Source organism: Orycteropus afer, unplaced genomic scaffold (genome assembly GCF_000298275.1).
Source record: "Orycteropus afer afer isolate SDZICR_OR568_19922 unplaced genomic scaffold, OryAfe1.0 scaffold00052, whole genome shotgun sequence".
Classification (NCBI taxonomy): Eukaryota; Metazoa; Chordata; class Mammalia; order Tubulidentata; family Orycteropodidae; genus Orycteropus; species Orycteropus afer.
The window spans coordinates 3,804,455-3,817,427 of record NW_006921639.1 but is presented as its reverse complement, the minus strand read 5'-3'; the positions used below and the strand labels follow the sequence as shown (position 1 = coordinate 3,817,427).

The 12,973-nt window shown below is 42.2% G+C and overlaps 1 protein-coding gene across 1 annotated transcript in view; it reads left to right on the top strand.

Annotated features, from left to right (window-relative positions):
- Nucleotides 1–12,973, top strand: part of VSTM4 (V-set and transmembrane domain containing 4) — a 198,283-nt gene that overhangs the window by 72,502 nt on the left and 112,808 nt on the right. The window lies entirely within an intron of this gene.

The window sequence follows — 12,973 nt, the reverse complement described above, 5'->3', positions numbered from 1 at the left end:
TGCTGGTGGGTTTGAACTGCCAGCCTTCTGGTTAGCAGTCAAGTGCCTTAGCCACTATGCTACCAGAGCTCCCAAATACTATGTGACCACTGCTAATAATGTTTAATTTCCCAATTTTGTCAACATTCCTTCGTTCCTTGGTTTCTGAGATTCCTGACCACCCTCATTCTCCCAAAAGAGGCTATGTAGTCAGATGAATCTTGGTTCAAATTCTGCCTCTGCTACTTTAGCCTGAGTTTTGGGACAAGTTTCCTAACTTTCTGAACCTGAGTTTCCTCCTCTGTGTAATCAGACTTTAAGACTGAAAGTGGCTGTTAGCACTTAGTGTGTAATGACATCACCTGCTGTAGTTCTTGATAGGCAGGCAGGCTGAGAGAGCCCTCCCTCTGCTGCTCATCTCCTGTCCAGGCCTCTGACTGTTCACATCAGTCTCTTTTGCTTATCAGTGTCCCTGTTTCCCAACCTCTACCTTCAGGCTCTCTTTATCTTTCTTCCTTAGTGATTACAGTTTTCATGTCTTCCACTCTGACTTCCTTGTAAATGAAGCTTGCTTTCTCTAGTCCCACCTCTCACCAGCAGCTCTTGTATATCATCTCTGACATACTCCACCTGTGTTCCTCCTTCTGAAACCAAACCCACTGCCATTGAGTCACTCCTGACTCATAGCATCCTTATAGGACAGAGTAGAACTAACTGCCCTAGAGGATTTCCAAGGCTGTAAATATTTTTTTCTTTTTTAATTGTAGTTTAGGTGCAAATTTACAAAGCAGATTTGTTTTACTGTCAACGGTTCATGCACATTTGACATTTGATTTCATGGCCCCTATTATAATCCCCAACCATAAAAAAATGTCCTTCTCTCTCCTCCCTGTGACTACTCCTTCTTATCTATGCATTCCTATCTGTCCAGCTTTCCCTCTATGTAAATGCTGCCCTTTAATGTCTCATGGCTGATTGATCTAAGGGGTGCATCTCCTTAGGGTAGGTGGGTGCATCTCCCTGGGGTAGGTGTTCTGCTTGTAGGTCTTTCTACTGTTGGGTTGAGAACCAATCCATGGAAGTGAATCCATTTCTAGGCCCAAAGGATAGCCTGGGGCCATAGTCTCAGGGGTTCTACCAGTCTCTTTCCAACCACAAGGTTTAAATGTTTATGGAAGCAGACTGCCACATCTTTCTCTGGGAAGCAGCTGGTGGATTCAAACCACTGACCTTTGAGTTAGTAGCAGCTTTAACGAGCGCACCACCAATACTCCCTGGTGTCCCTCCTTCAGGATTTCCAAAACAGATAGGAACTATGGCTCCAGGGATGACAAGAATATGAACTCAGCTCCACTGTTAGACTGACTCTGCCTCAGATGGTCACCCTTCATTACCAGCTGATGACCTACCTTTGTGGTTCCTCTTCTTCATTGAGAAAATGCAAATTGTCTCACACCAGTCTTGTAGGATTGTTGAGGTTTAGGTAAAAACAAAGATGGCAAGATCCCTAACTCACTCTGGCTTGTGGTAAGTGCCCTGTATTTAAGATAACATATGACTATCGCTATATATAGGAGCTCTGGTAGCATAGTGCCTAAGGCACTTGACTGCTAACCAGAAGGCTGGTGGTTCAAATCCACCAGCCACTCCTCGGAAGGAAGATGAGGCAATCTACTTCCATAGTGATACTGCCTTGGAAACCCAAGGAGGGGTTGCTATGAGTGGGGTCCAACTCGACGGCACATAACACACACACACACATATCGCTGTATATAACAGTTACTGTTATTAGCCCAAGATCATACTTGGGAAGTGTTATATCCCATGGTCATGGCTGGTGGGCATGCTCAGACAGGGAACCTGAGCAGCATTGACAGAGGGGACTACCTCCAGAGGTGTGGCAGGGCTAAGGGAATGAAAGACTAGCACCAGCCAGAAGCTATTTCACCCCAGACATTAAGGGCAGGGAAGGGAGCGGTTAGAGTTGTGGGGCTGAAGCTGTGGGAGAGGTGTTACCACCAGGATCATCAGAAGAGGTGCCCAACAAGTACCAGCCCAGAGCCAGGCAGAAGATGCCAGATGCATACATTCCTCAGCACCACACCCATCTCCCACTGGTGCCTCCTCTTTGCCAAACCAACCAGAAGCCAGAGGGCAGGGAGAGCTCAGGGGTGCAGTACGTAGAGGTTGGCTTCCAGGGCTCAGAGGAGTGTGGGAAAGGGTGAGGGCTACCTGGAAGTCACACAGAGATGACCCAGTACACTCATCCGCTTGTGGCACATCATGGACTTGAGCCCGGATCCTTCTACTCCAAAGCCCATGCCCTTTCCATTATCCTATGCTGTGCTTCTCTGTATTGCTCCCCTAAACCCAGTTCTAAGATCCTCTCCTCTGGGCGGCCCCACCTGATCAGCAATGCCTGAGCCTGCCTTCTATTTGGAACCCTCTGCCATATGCTGGCACAGGTGCAAACACATTTGTCTCCCTTCAAAAGGACAATTTGTAAGGGCAGGGACCATGCATCTGATCCATGCTTCTTGGAATTTAACTCAGGACAGCTGCTCAACAAATGTGGTCAGATGGGTTTGTTTTCCAGCTGCTTTGTTCCAACTGTTGGAGTTTGGAAGCCACATAGGCAGTTTCTAATGTATTTTGCTCTGAAAGCACCTCTGCCTGGCTCAAAGGCATGAGAGAGAGATCTGCCATGAGCTGCAGGCCCCATTAGGCATTAGCAGGGGCAGAGAGACAAAGCAAGGTGGTTAGAGTCAGAAGGTAACCTTTCTCCTCCAAAGCCAAGAAAGGCAGGCCTGGGATACATGCTCTTTCATGGGAACATTAACTTCTGCTCTGGTATTACAGGACTGCAGAGAACCCAGAATCCATCATCCTCATCCCATTGGAACAGACACCAGACTGCCTCATGAGTACTTGTGTACCACATCCAAAAACCCTACTGAGGTGTTAAGAGCATTGTTTGAGCATCTGTTGGGGGTCAGACCCCTTACTCTGCTCCACATGTTCTCCCGGAATCCTTATGGCCAGTTCAGAGGGCAGCAATGTTACTTCCATTTGACAGAGAATACAGCTCAGAAGCATTGCAAAGTTCTGAAACCAGAAAGTGGTGGTGGTGAAGCTCAAGCCCCTGCCTGATTCCATACCTGCCATTTAATCTATTAAAGCAACTCCTGGCCACTTTAGAGCTGACCTTTCCAAAGGACTGTTTCTTTAGCCTTTCTGTGGCAGTTGTTGCTGAGATCCTTCCCCAATAACTCTTTCTAGGGCCTGCAGCTCCTCAGGAAGCTTGTCTTTGGTCTGAGACAACTCAGGCATTGCAGGGTGGGTCCTGCCCTCTGCTGCCCTAGGAATTGGCACCTTCCAGCAGCACTGACTGTGGAGCCAAGGCAGATGCTATTCAGGATGGGCCCTGGATCCTAAAAACCAAAAGCTAAACCAAAACCAAACTCACTGCCATTGACTCAATTCCAACTCATAGCAACCCTTACTGGGTTTCCGAGGCAGTAAATCTTTATGGAAGTAGATCACACCATCTTCCTTCCATGGAGTGACTGGTGGGTTTGAACCACCAGCCTTCTGATTAGCAGTCAATTGCCTTAGGTACTGTACCACCAGAGCACCTAAATCTTTAAGAGCAGATGCTTCACCTGGCACTTGCTAGCTTGCAGATTCTGGTTAGGTACATCTGGGGTGTGGAGTGAATGGACTATTTTCTATATGTAGATCTATAAGCACTTTATATGTATTAATAATTTTAATTAAGATGATGCCTATACACATTGCACTATAAAGGGGTCCATATGTGTACCCATTCCAAAAAAAAGGTGATCCAACAGGATGTGGAAATTACTGAACAATATCATTAATATCACAAGCAAGTAAAATTTTGCTGAAGATAATTCAAAAATGGTTGCAGCAGTATCTTGCCAGAGAGCTTCCAGAAATGCAAGCTTGATTCAGAAGAGAATGTGGAATAAGAGATATCATTGCTGATGTCAGATGTATCTTGGCTCAAAGCAAAGAATACAGAAATATGTTTACTTGTGTTTTATTGACTGTGCAAAAGATTCAGTTACGTGGATCATAAATTATGGATAACATTGAGAAGAATGGGAATTCCAGAACACTTAATTATGCTTATGAGGAACCTGCACGTAGACCAAGAGGCTATTGTTCAAACAGAACGAGGAGATACTGCATGGTTTAAAATCAAGAAGGGAGTGCGTCAGGGTTGTATCCTTTCACCATACTTATTCAATCTATATACTGAGCAAATAATCCAAGAAGCTGGACTATATGAAGAAAAGTGTGGCATCAGGATTGGAGGAAGAATCATTAACAACATGTGATATGCAGACAACATAACTTTGCTTGTTGAAAGTGAAGATAAATTGAAGTGCTTATTGCTGAAGATTAAAGACACTAGTCTGCAGTATGGATTGCATCTCAATGTAAAGAAAATGAAAATCCTCACAACTAGACCAATAAGCAGGATCATAATAAAGGGAGAAAAGATTGAAGTTGTCATAGATTTCATATTACTTAGAAGTAATATGAAAGAAATCACACTGTGCAAATCTGCTGCAAAAGACTTGTTTAAAGTGCTGGGAAACAAAGTTGTCTCTTTGAAGACTAAGGTGTGCTTAACCCAAGCCATGGTATTTTCAATCACCTCATATGCCTGGAAAAGCTGGACAATGAATACAGAAGACCGAGGAAGAGTTGATGCTTTTGAGTTGTGTTGGTGAAGAATACTGAAAGTACCATGGACTGCCAGAAGAAGTAACAAATCTGTCCTGGAAGAAGTACAGCCAGAATGTTCCTTGGAAGTGAAAATGGCCAGACTTTGTCTCACTTGCTTTCATCATGTTGTCTGAAGAGACCATTCCCTGGAGAAGGATATCATGGTTGGTAAAGTGGCGGGTCAATGGAAAAGGGGAAGGCCCTTAATGCGATGGATTGATATAGTGGGTACAACGATGGGCTCAAATATAGCAAATATTGTGAGGCTGGCACAGGACCGGCCAGTATTTTGTTCTGTTGTACATAGGGTTGCTATGAGTCAGAGCTGACTCATGGCACATAACAACAACAATAACCTTGCATCATCTTGATTAAAAGTGTTAATACATATAAAGTGCTGGTTGTTAACTGCTGTCAAGTTGACTCCAACTTTTGGTGACTGGTGATGAAGTGGCAACCAAACATATCCAGTCCTGCATCTTCGTCATGATTGTCAACATGTTTGAACTCATCATTATAGCTTTTGTGGCATTCCATCTCACTGAGGGTCTCTATTGCCATTGTTGGCTTTCTAGCCCACTCAACATGATGTCTTCCTCTAGTGTTTGGTTTATCTCAATTATATGGCCAAAGCAAGTGATTTGGACAATGTTCTGTTGTGATCCATAGGATTTTCCCTGGCTAATTTTTAGAAGATCACTAGCCCATTCTTCCTATGTGACTCTGCTGGTATTTGAAATACTGATGGCATAGCTAACAGTATCATAGCAATGCACAAGCTACTACAGTATGGACAGATGGGTGGTGGATAAAGTGCTTAGAATAATGTTTAGTGTGAGAAGTCTTGGTTTTATTAAGGACCAGTGTCTATAGAGAGTCCCTTGCTGTAGTGACAGTTCCTTGCTGGTCTACACAAAATGTGTATGGGGCCTTTCACATCATTACCTCATACAAGAAAGAGTGCTAAGCCAGTCCCACCACTCTATGTGTGAGCCACAGGGGTCCACATGGGGAACAGAACTGAACTCATTACCTAATTTCCTGCTCTGTTAGTAAGATCCATCCGAAAAGAGGGCATCAGACTAATGGGCCCATATTTCAAATGGGAACTCTGAGACCAATAAAGCCCATACTGGGAGCCTGGGCTCACATGGCCTACCTCTTTCCTCTCTCAGAGTTCCTGTCTCTCTGCCTTCACCCCAGGCTTGGTACTTCTCTATTTTCCCAGGTGCTCATTGTCTATGTGAGCTGGAGTTAATCAAATCCATGTGTTCATCAAATACAAAATGCTTTTCCATGTCTTTTTCAGAATTTCTGTTCTGGCTTTTGGTTGGGGCCAGCAATGCCCATTACCCCATCACATGGTCTTTGCAGCTGTGAGTCATCCTGGAAACACCAAACCTGGTGGCCAAGGGCTGAGGCCCTGAGTTCTTCTAGTGGTTTCCAAAGCCTTTACTTCTTTGGAAATTCTTCCAGACTTGCTGCGTAGGAGTGGCCACAATTCCACAAAAACAGTTTTTAAGGCATACTGGAATCAAACAGGGAAGCAGAATGACCTGACCTCTTTATTTGTGAAGTTTTAGCTAGAATTAGGGATTAGGGACAGGCAGGAGACTTTGTAGGCCTGTGAAACCTGGAACTCTCTCTGTTTCCCTGTCACATTGACATCAAAAGGGCCTGCAGCTTTTTCTGCTGGAAGTAGTAGGAAAGGGGGATTTGGAAAACTGCATCCCACTCCATAGCCAGACTCTAGGAGGAAGAGGCCTGGGTGGCCAGGGACAATGAGGACAGAGGGGCAGACCCCAGGGTCTCAGAGAGGATGAAAGGGCTCTCTGGCTTGGAGAGAAACTCTTGAACAGCCCTGGGGATGAACTTTCTCCTCTAACACTTTTCAGATGCAGGTCGTTACTTTATTGTGTGTCGGTGGAGTGGCTGTTCTCTCCTCAGACCTGCCAGTGCCACAAGATGAGAGGCCCTTCCTCTGGGGGTGTGTGGAAGCCACCCAACAACATAGTGAAAAGAGTGCTGGATGTAGAGCCCAGATTCAAGCCCCAAATAAGCATTCTGAGCCCCAGTCTTCTCACCTTTAAAGTGGGGATAAGAGCTCCTTTTTTCTTGCAGGGCTTTTGGGAGGTTCAGTAGAGATGGTCTGTGTGGAAAACACTCTTCACTCCACCATGCAGCTGCTGATACTGGATGTGAGAAGCTGACTGACTGCCCTGGGGATTCCTCTCTCCTGGTGGTCTCTTATCATTATTAGTCAGGAGTCATGATAGTCAGTCATACTGACCACACAATGCTCTAAGCAGCCCAAAGCCATGTGACTCTTGAGGTATACAGTGTCCTAGAAGAAATATAATGGGAACCACATATGCAATTGAATATTTCCTAGTTGTTCTTGTTAGTTGCATTGAATCAGCTCCTACTCATGATGGCCTTAGACATAAGAAAGAGTAAAGGATCACCTAGTCCTAGGCCATCTTCATGATCATTGGTATGCTCAAGTCTATTGTTACAGCCACTGTGTTTTGAGTGCCTTCCAACTTAAGGGGCTCATCTTCTAGCATTATATTGGACAGTATTATGTGGTGACCTCTAGGGTTTTTATTGACTGAGTTTTGTAAGCAGATCTTAAGGCATTTCTTACCAGTTTGTCTTAGTCTGGAAGCTCTGCTGAAACCTGCCCACCATGGGTGACTTTACTGGTATTTGAAATACCTGTAAAATAACTGCCAGAATCATAGCAATACATAAGCCACCACAGTATGTACAAGAAACTGACAAATCAGTAGTGGCATTTTCTAGTAGTCAGATTAAAAAGGCCAATAGAAACAGAGAAATTAATTTAATACTTTATTTAACCCAGTGTATCCAACATATCAACAAATAACAATATGTTGTTGTTATGTGCCATCGAATCGGCCCCAACTCCTAGCGGCCCCTCCTTGGGTTTCTGAGGTGGTATCACTATGGAAGTAGATTGCCCAACCTTCCTTCTGAGGAGTGGCTGGTAGGTTTGAGCCAGAAGGTTATCAGTCAAGTGCCATAGGCACTATGCTACCACCAGAGCTCCTAATATCAATATAATAATTGCTAATGTGCTATTGAAACCTGGCATGCATTTTATGCTTCCAGCACATCTCATTTTGGACTGGTCACAAGTCTGTAGCCACTCATGGCTCATGACTATTGTGATGGACCATGTGGTCATAGATGAGGAATGTTATACACAGGTGTTTTGTGATGAATGGATGTGGCCATATAGCAGCTGTCTCTCTCTCTCTCTTTTTTTTCCATAACAATGATTTTTAAAAAATTTTTTATTGTAATTTGAGTAAAAGTTCACAGAGCAAATTAGTTTTCCATTCAACAACATACGTATTTTGATTTGTGACATAGATTTTAATCCCCACAATGTAACAGCACTCGGCCATTTCCTCCCTGTATTTACCATTTCCCTTGGTCCTTCTTTCCTATCCCTTCCTGTCTTCTGAGCTTTATCCCTGGGCAAACGCTTCCCTTTGATCTCATAGAGTTGGTTGTTCTAATGAGTGCATACCTCCCTGGTGTTATTGTTCACCTTATAGGCCTGTCTACTCTTTGGCTGAAATTTGAGCTATGAGAGTGAGTTCAGTTCCAGGCTTGAAGGGTATCTAAGGGTCATAGTCTTGGGAGTTCCACCAGTTTCTACTAGATCTGTAAACCTGGTCTTTTTAAAGATTTTGAGTTTTGTTCCACATTTTTCTCCCACTCTCTCCAGGACCTCCTGCTATGATCCCTTCAGAGTGGTCAGCAGTGGTAGCTTTGCACCATCTAGTTCCTGTGGTCTCAGGGTTGTGGAGGCTGAGGTTCACAGGGCTCATTAGTCCTTTCAACTAATTGTTTCCATGCCTCTTTGATTTTCTTCACTGTTCTTTGCTCCAAATGGGGAGAGACCAATATTTGCACCTTGGGTGGCTGCTCCCAGGCTTTTAAGACCCTAGTCACTACTCACCAAAATAGGATATAGAACATTATCTCTGTGCACTGTGTTATGCCAGTTGAACTTCATATCCTCTGAGACTATGGTCCTGGTCCCCCAATAACTCATTCTTTGAAGGTGTTTGCTTATGGTAAGGAATTGTCATAATTTTGCCCCCTTGCATGCTCTGCTACTCTGAAGGAAGGTTGAACAATCTACTTCCACAGTGATACTGCCTTGGAAACCCAAGTAGGGGTCACTATGAGTTGGCCTGACTCAACAGCACGTAACAACAACAACAACATGCTCTACTACATTCAAGGATATATTTGCAGCACATATAGATACATATGTAGAAATATCCTCTGTCAAATCTATATAAGTTCATTGTATAACCCCATTTGCTTTCCCACTTCTGTGTAGCTTCCATGTCTATCTATGTATCTACTCTTAGATTGTTGCTATTACTGTTAATGCAGGATGGTGTGTGTAATAGTATTTATTTTTGTTGACTTTGACTCTACTTCTCCTAGTGTTTTCCTTTGCCTCCTTTTGTGCTGACCTCCTTGTTGTATATTGCCTTACCCTTCACCCAGGTTAGTATGTATCTACTCTCTTGTTAGTAATTGGTCCTCCATTCCCCTCAGCCCCTGGAAACTTTCAAAGAGTGTTTCTTTCTGTGTGTAAGCCTTTTCTTGACTTTTTTACAGTAGTCATCTCATACAATGTTTGTACTTTATGATTGAGTAATTTTATTCAAGGAGCTCTGGTAGCATAGTGGCTAAAGCACTTGACTACTAACCAGAAGGCTGGTGGTTCAAACCCACCAGCCACTCCTCGGGAGGAAGGTTGGGCAATCCTACTTCCGTAGTGATACTGCCTCGGAAACCCAAGGAGGGGTCGCTATGAGTCGGGGCCGACTCGATGGCACATAACAACAACAACACAACAATTATATTCAGAATAATGTCCTTTAGGTTCATCTGTGTTATGAGGTATTTCATCATTATTCTTTAATGTATTGTAGTACTGCATCATGTGCATATACCATAGTTTATCTATTCATCAGTTGATGGGCACTTAAGACTTAGGTTGTTTCCGTCTTTTTGCTATTATGAATAAGGCTGCTCTGAACATGAGTGTGCATATATCTGTTCGTGTCACAGCTCTTGTTTCTCTGAAATATATACCTAGTAGTGGGATTGCTGGATCACATGATATTTCTATTTCCAACTTTTTAAGGAAGTGCCATACCTTTTCCATAGTAGTTGTACCATTTTACAGTTCCAACAGAAATGTATGAGGGAAAGTTTCCATCTGTCCATACCCTTGCCAGCATTTATTGTTTTCTTTTTTTTTTTAAATTTGCTGTTAGTGCTGGTGTGAGATGATATCTTGTTGTTTTGATTTACATCTCTCTAAGGTTGGGCAATCTACTTCCGTAGTGATATCGCCTCGGAAACCCAAGGAGGGGTCACTATGAGTTGGGTCCCACTCAATGGCACATAACAACAACAACAACAAAATGGTTAATGATCATGAACATTTCTTCATATGTTTGTTGGCCAACTGAATGTCTTCTTCAATGAAATCTCTGTTCATGTCCTCTGGCCCTTTTTTAATTGAATTGTTAATCTTTATGTCATTGAGGTGTTGAAGTTCCCTATAGCTTTTAAAGATTAGTCTCATGTCCAATGTGTCATTGCTGAACATATTATCCCAGTCTATAGGCTCTCTTTTTCTTCTTTGGTGAAGGTCCCAGTCATTTAGTTTGTCTTCTGCTGTTGCATTATTAATTTTTGATAGTGTATTTATGCCATGTATTAGGCCCCCCAAGTTTGCCTCTATTTTTCCTTTGATGATCTTTATAGTTTTAGGTTTTACTTTTAAGTCTTTGATCCATCCTGAGTTAGTTTTGTATACAGAAAGTTATATGGATCCTGTTCCATTTTTCTGCAATTGGATATCCAGTTTTGCCAGCACCATTTATTAAAGAGACCACCTTTTCTCCATTTAATGGATTTTTGTCAAAAATCAGTTGTCCATAGGTGGATGAATTTACTTCTGGGTTCTTAATTCTGTTCCATTAGTCTATGTGTCTGTTGTTGTACCAGTACTGGGCCATTTTGATTACTGTGGCTGTATAGTTGGTTTTGAGATTGGGGAGTGTGACACTTCCTACTTTGTTCTTCTTGAGTAGTATTTTGCTTGTCTGGGGTCTCTTCCTTTTCCATTTAAAGGTGGTGATTAGTTTTTCCATCTTGTTAAAGAATGATGATGGAATCTGTATCAGAATGTATAACATCTGTAGATCACTTTGGGTAACACTGACATTTTCATAATGCTAAGTCTTCCTCTCCATGAGCATTTATGTAGGTCTCTTTTGGTTTCTTATATTTAGTAGTATTTTGTAATTTTCTTTGTACAGGTTTTTGTAACTCTAGTTAGATTTACTCCTAAGTATTTCATGCTTTGGGTGGCTATTGAAAATGGTATTGTTTTCCTGATTTCCTTTTAGAGTTCTTTTGTTAGTGTAGAGAAATCCAACTGATTTTTTTATGTTTTTCTTGCACCCTGACACTTTGCTAAATTCTTCATTAATTCAAGTAGTTTTCTTATTAAATCTCTGTGATTTTCTATGAATAGGGATCATATCATCTGCAAATATAGATAGTTTTACTTCTTCCTTACCTATTTGAATATCTTTTATTTTCCTTTCTTGCCTTATTGTTCTGGCTAGGACTTTCAGTAAAATATTGAGTAGGAGTGGTGCTAATGGTCATCCTTGTCTGTTCCCGTTCACAGGAGTAGTGTTTTCAGTCTCTCTTTCTATTGAGAATAATGTTGGCCATTAGTTTTCTGTATATGTCCTTCTTTGTGTTGAGGAATTTCTGTTCTATTCTTATTTTGCTAAGGGTTTTTATCAAGATTGAGTGTTGAAGTTTGTCAAATGTCTTTTCTGCATTGATTGATATGATCATGTTGTTCTTTTCCTTTGTTTATTTATGTGGTGGATTATGTTGATTATTTTTCTAATGGTGAGCCATCCTTGCATACCTGATACAAATCCACCTTGGTCATGATATATTATTTTTTTGTTACTTTGTTGGACTCTATTGGTTAGGATTTTATTGAGAATTTTTGCATCTATGTCCATGAAGATATTGGTCTGTAATTTTCCTTTCTGGTGATGTTTTTGCCTACTTTTGCTATTAGAGTTATGCTTCCTTTGTAGAATAAGTTAGGTAGTATTCTATCCTTTTCTATATTCTGGAATAGTTTGGGTAGAATAGTTGTCAGGTCTTCTCTGAATGTTTGGTACCACTCACCAGTGAAGTTGTCAGAGCCAGGACTTTTTTTTGCTGGGAAATTTTTAATGATCTGTTCAATTTCTTCTTTTGTGATGAGTCTGTTCAAATTTTGTACCTGATTGTGTTAATTTGAGTAGGCAGTGTGTTCCAGAAATTTGTCCATTTCCTATAGATTTTCAAATTTGTTAGAGTACAGTTCTTCATAGTATTCTGTTACCTTTTTTATTTCAGTTGGTTCTGTTGTGACATTGGCCATTTCATTTCTTATTCATGTTATTTGCATCTCCTTTTCCTTTGTTCAATTTGCAGTGGATGTCAATTTTATTAATCCTTTCAAAGAACCAACTTCTAGTCTTGTTGATTCTTTCTATTGTTTTTCTGTTCCATTTATTTCTTCTTGAATCTCATAAAGCAGCTCTTTGTACCAAGGGAATAGGAGGCGGAAAATTTTCTCAGCTTTCTGCTTATTGACACTAGGAGAATGGTTTGACCTGTCCTTGTAACTATGCTGGCCAGGTGACATTGTCAGAGGCTGAGAAATTTCATGGAAGTAAGGCCAGAGTACAGTTGGCCCTGGGAATGGGCTGGGCAGGAAAGGAGAGGTGCACCCTGAACTTGCCTGCCCTCCATAAAAATGCAGACAGAGAGCTGTGGGCTTGACTCCAAATTCAGGGCTTATGGTTTCTCAGGGCTGCATGGCTTTCTGCCCTTGCTAGACCAGATAAGGCTAGAGAGCCATTTGTTCATTCATTCTGCATATATTTCCTCATTGTGCACTCCAAAGGAAGCACTAGGCCCAGTGCTGCTAAGGGAGACAAACTTGTCTGACGGTTTGTCTTACTGTGGTGACGTGTTGCTGTGAGTCTTGGGGCTGTGCCACTGGTGTTTCAAACCCAGTGGGGTGCACCTATTGCACAGGTATCAGCCCAGCTTGCAGACTGAGACAGACTAGGAAGAAGGAGGA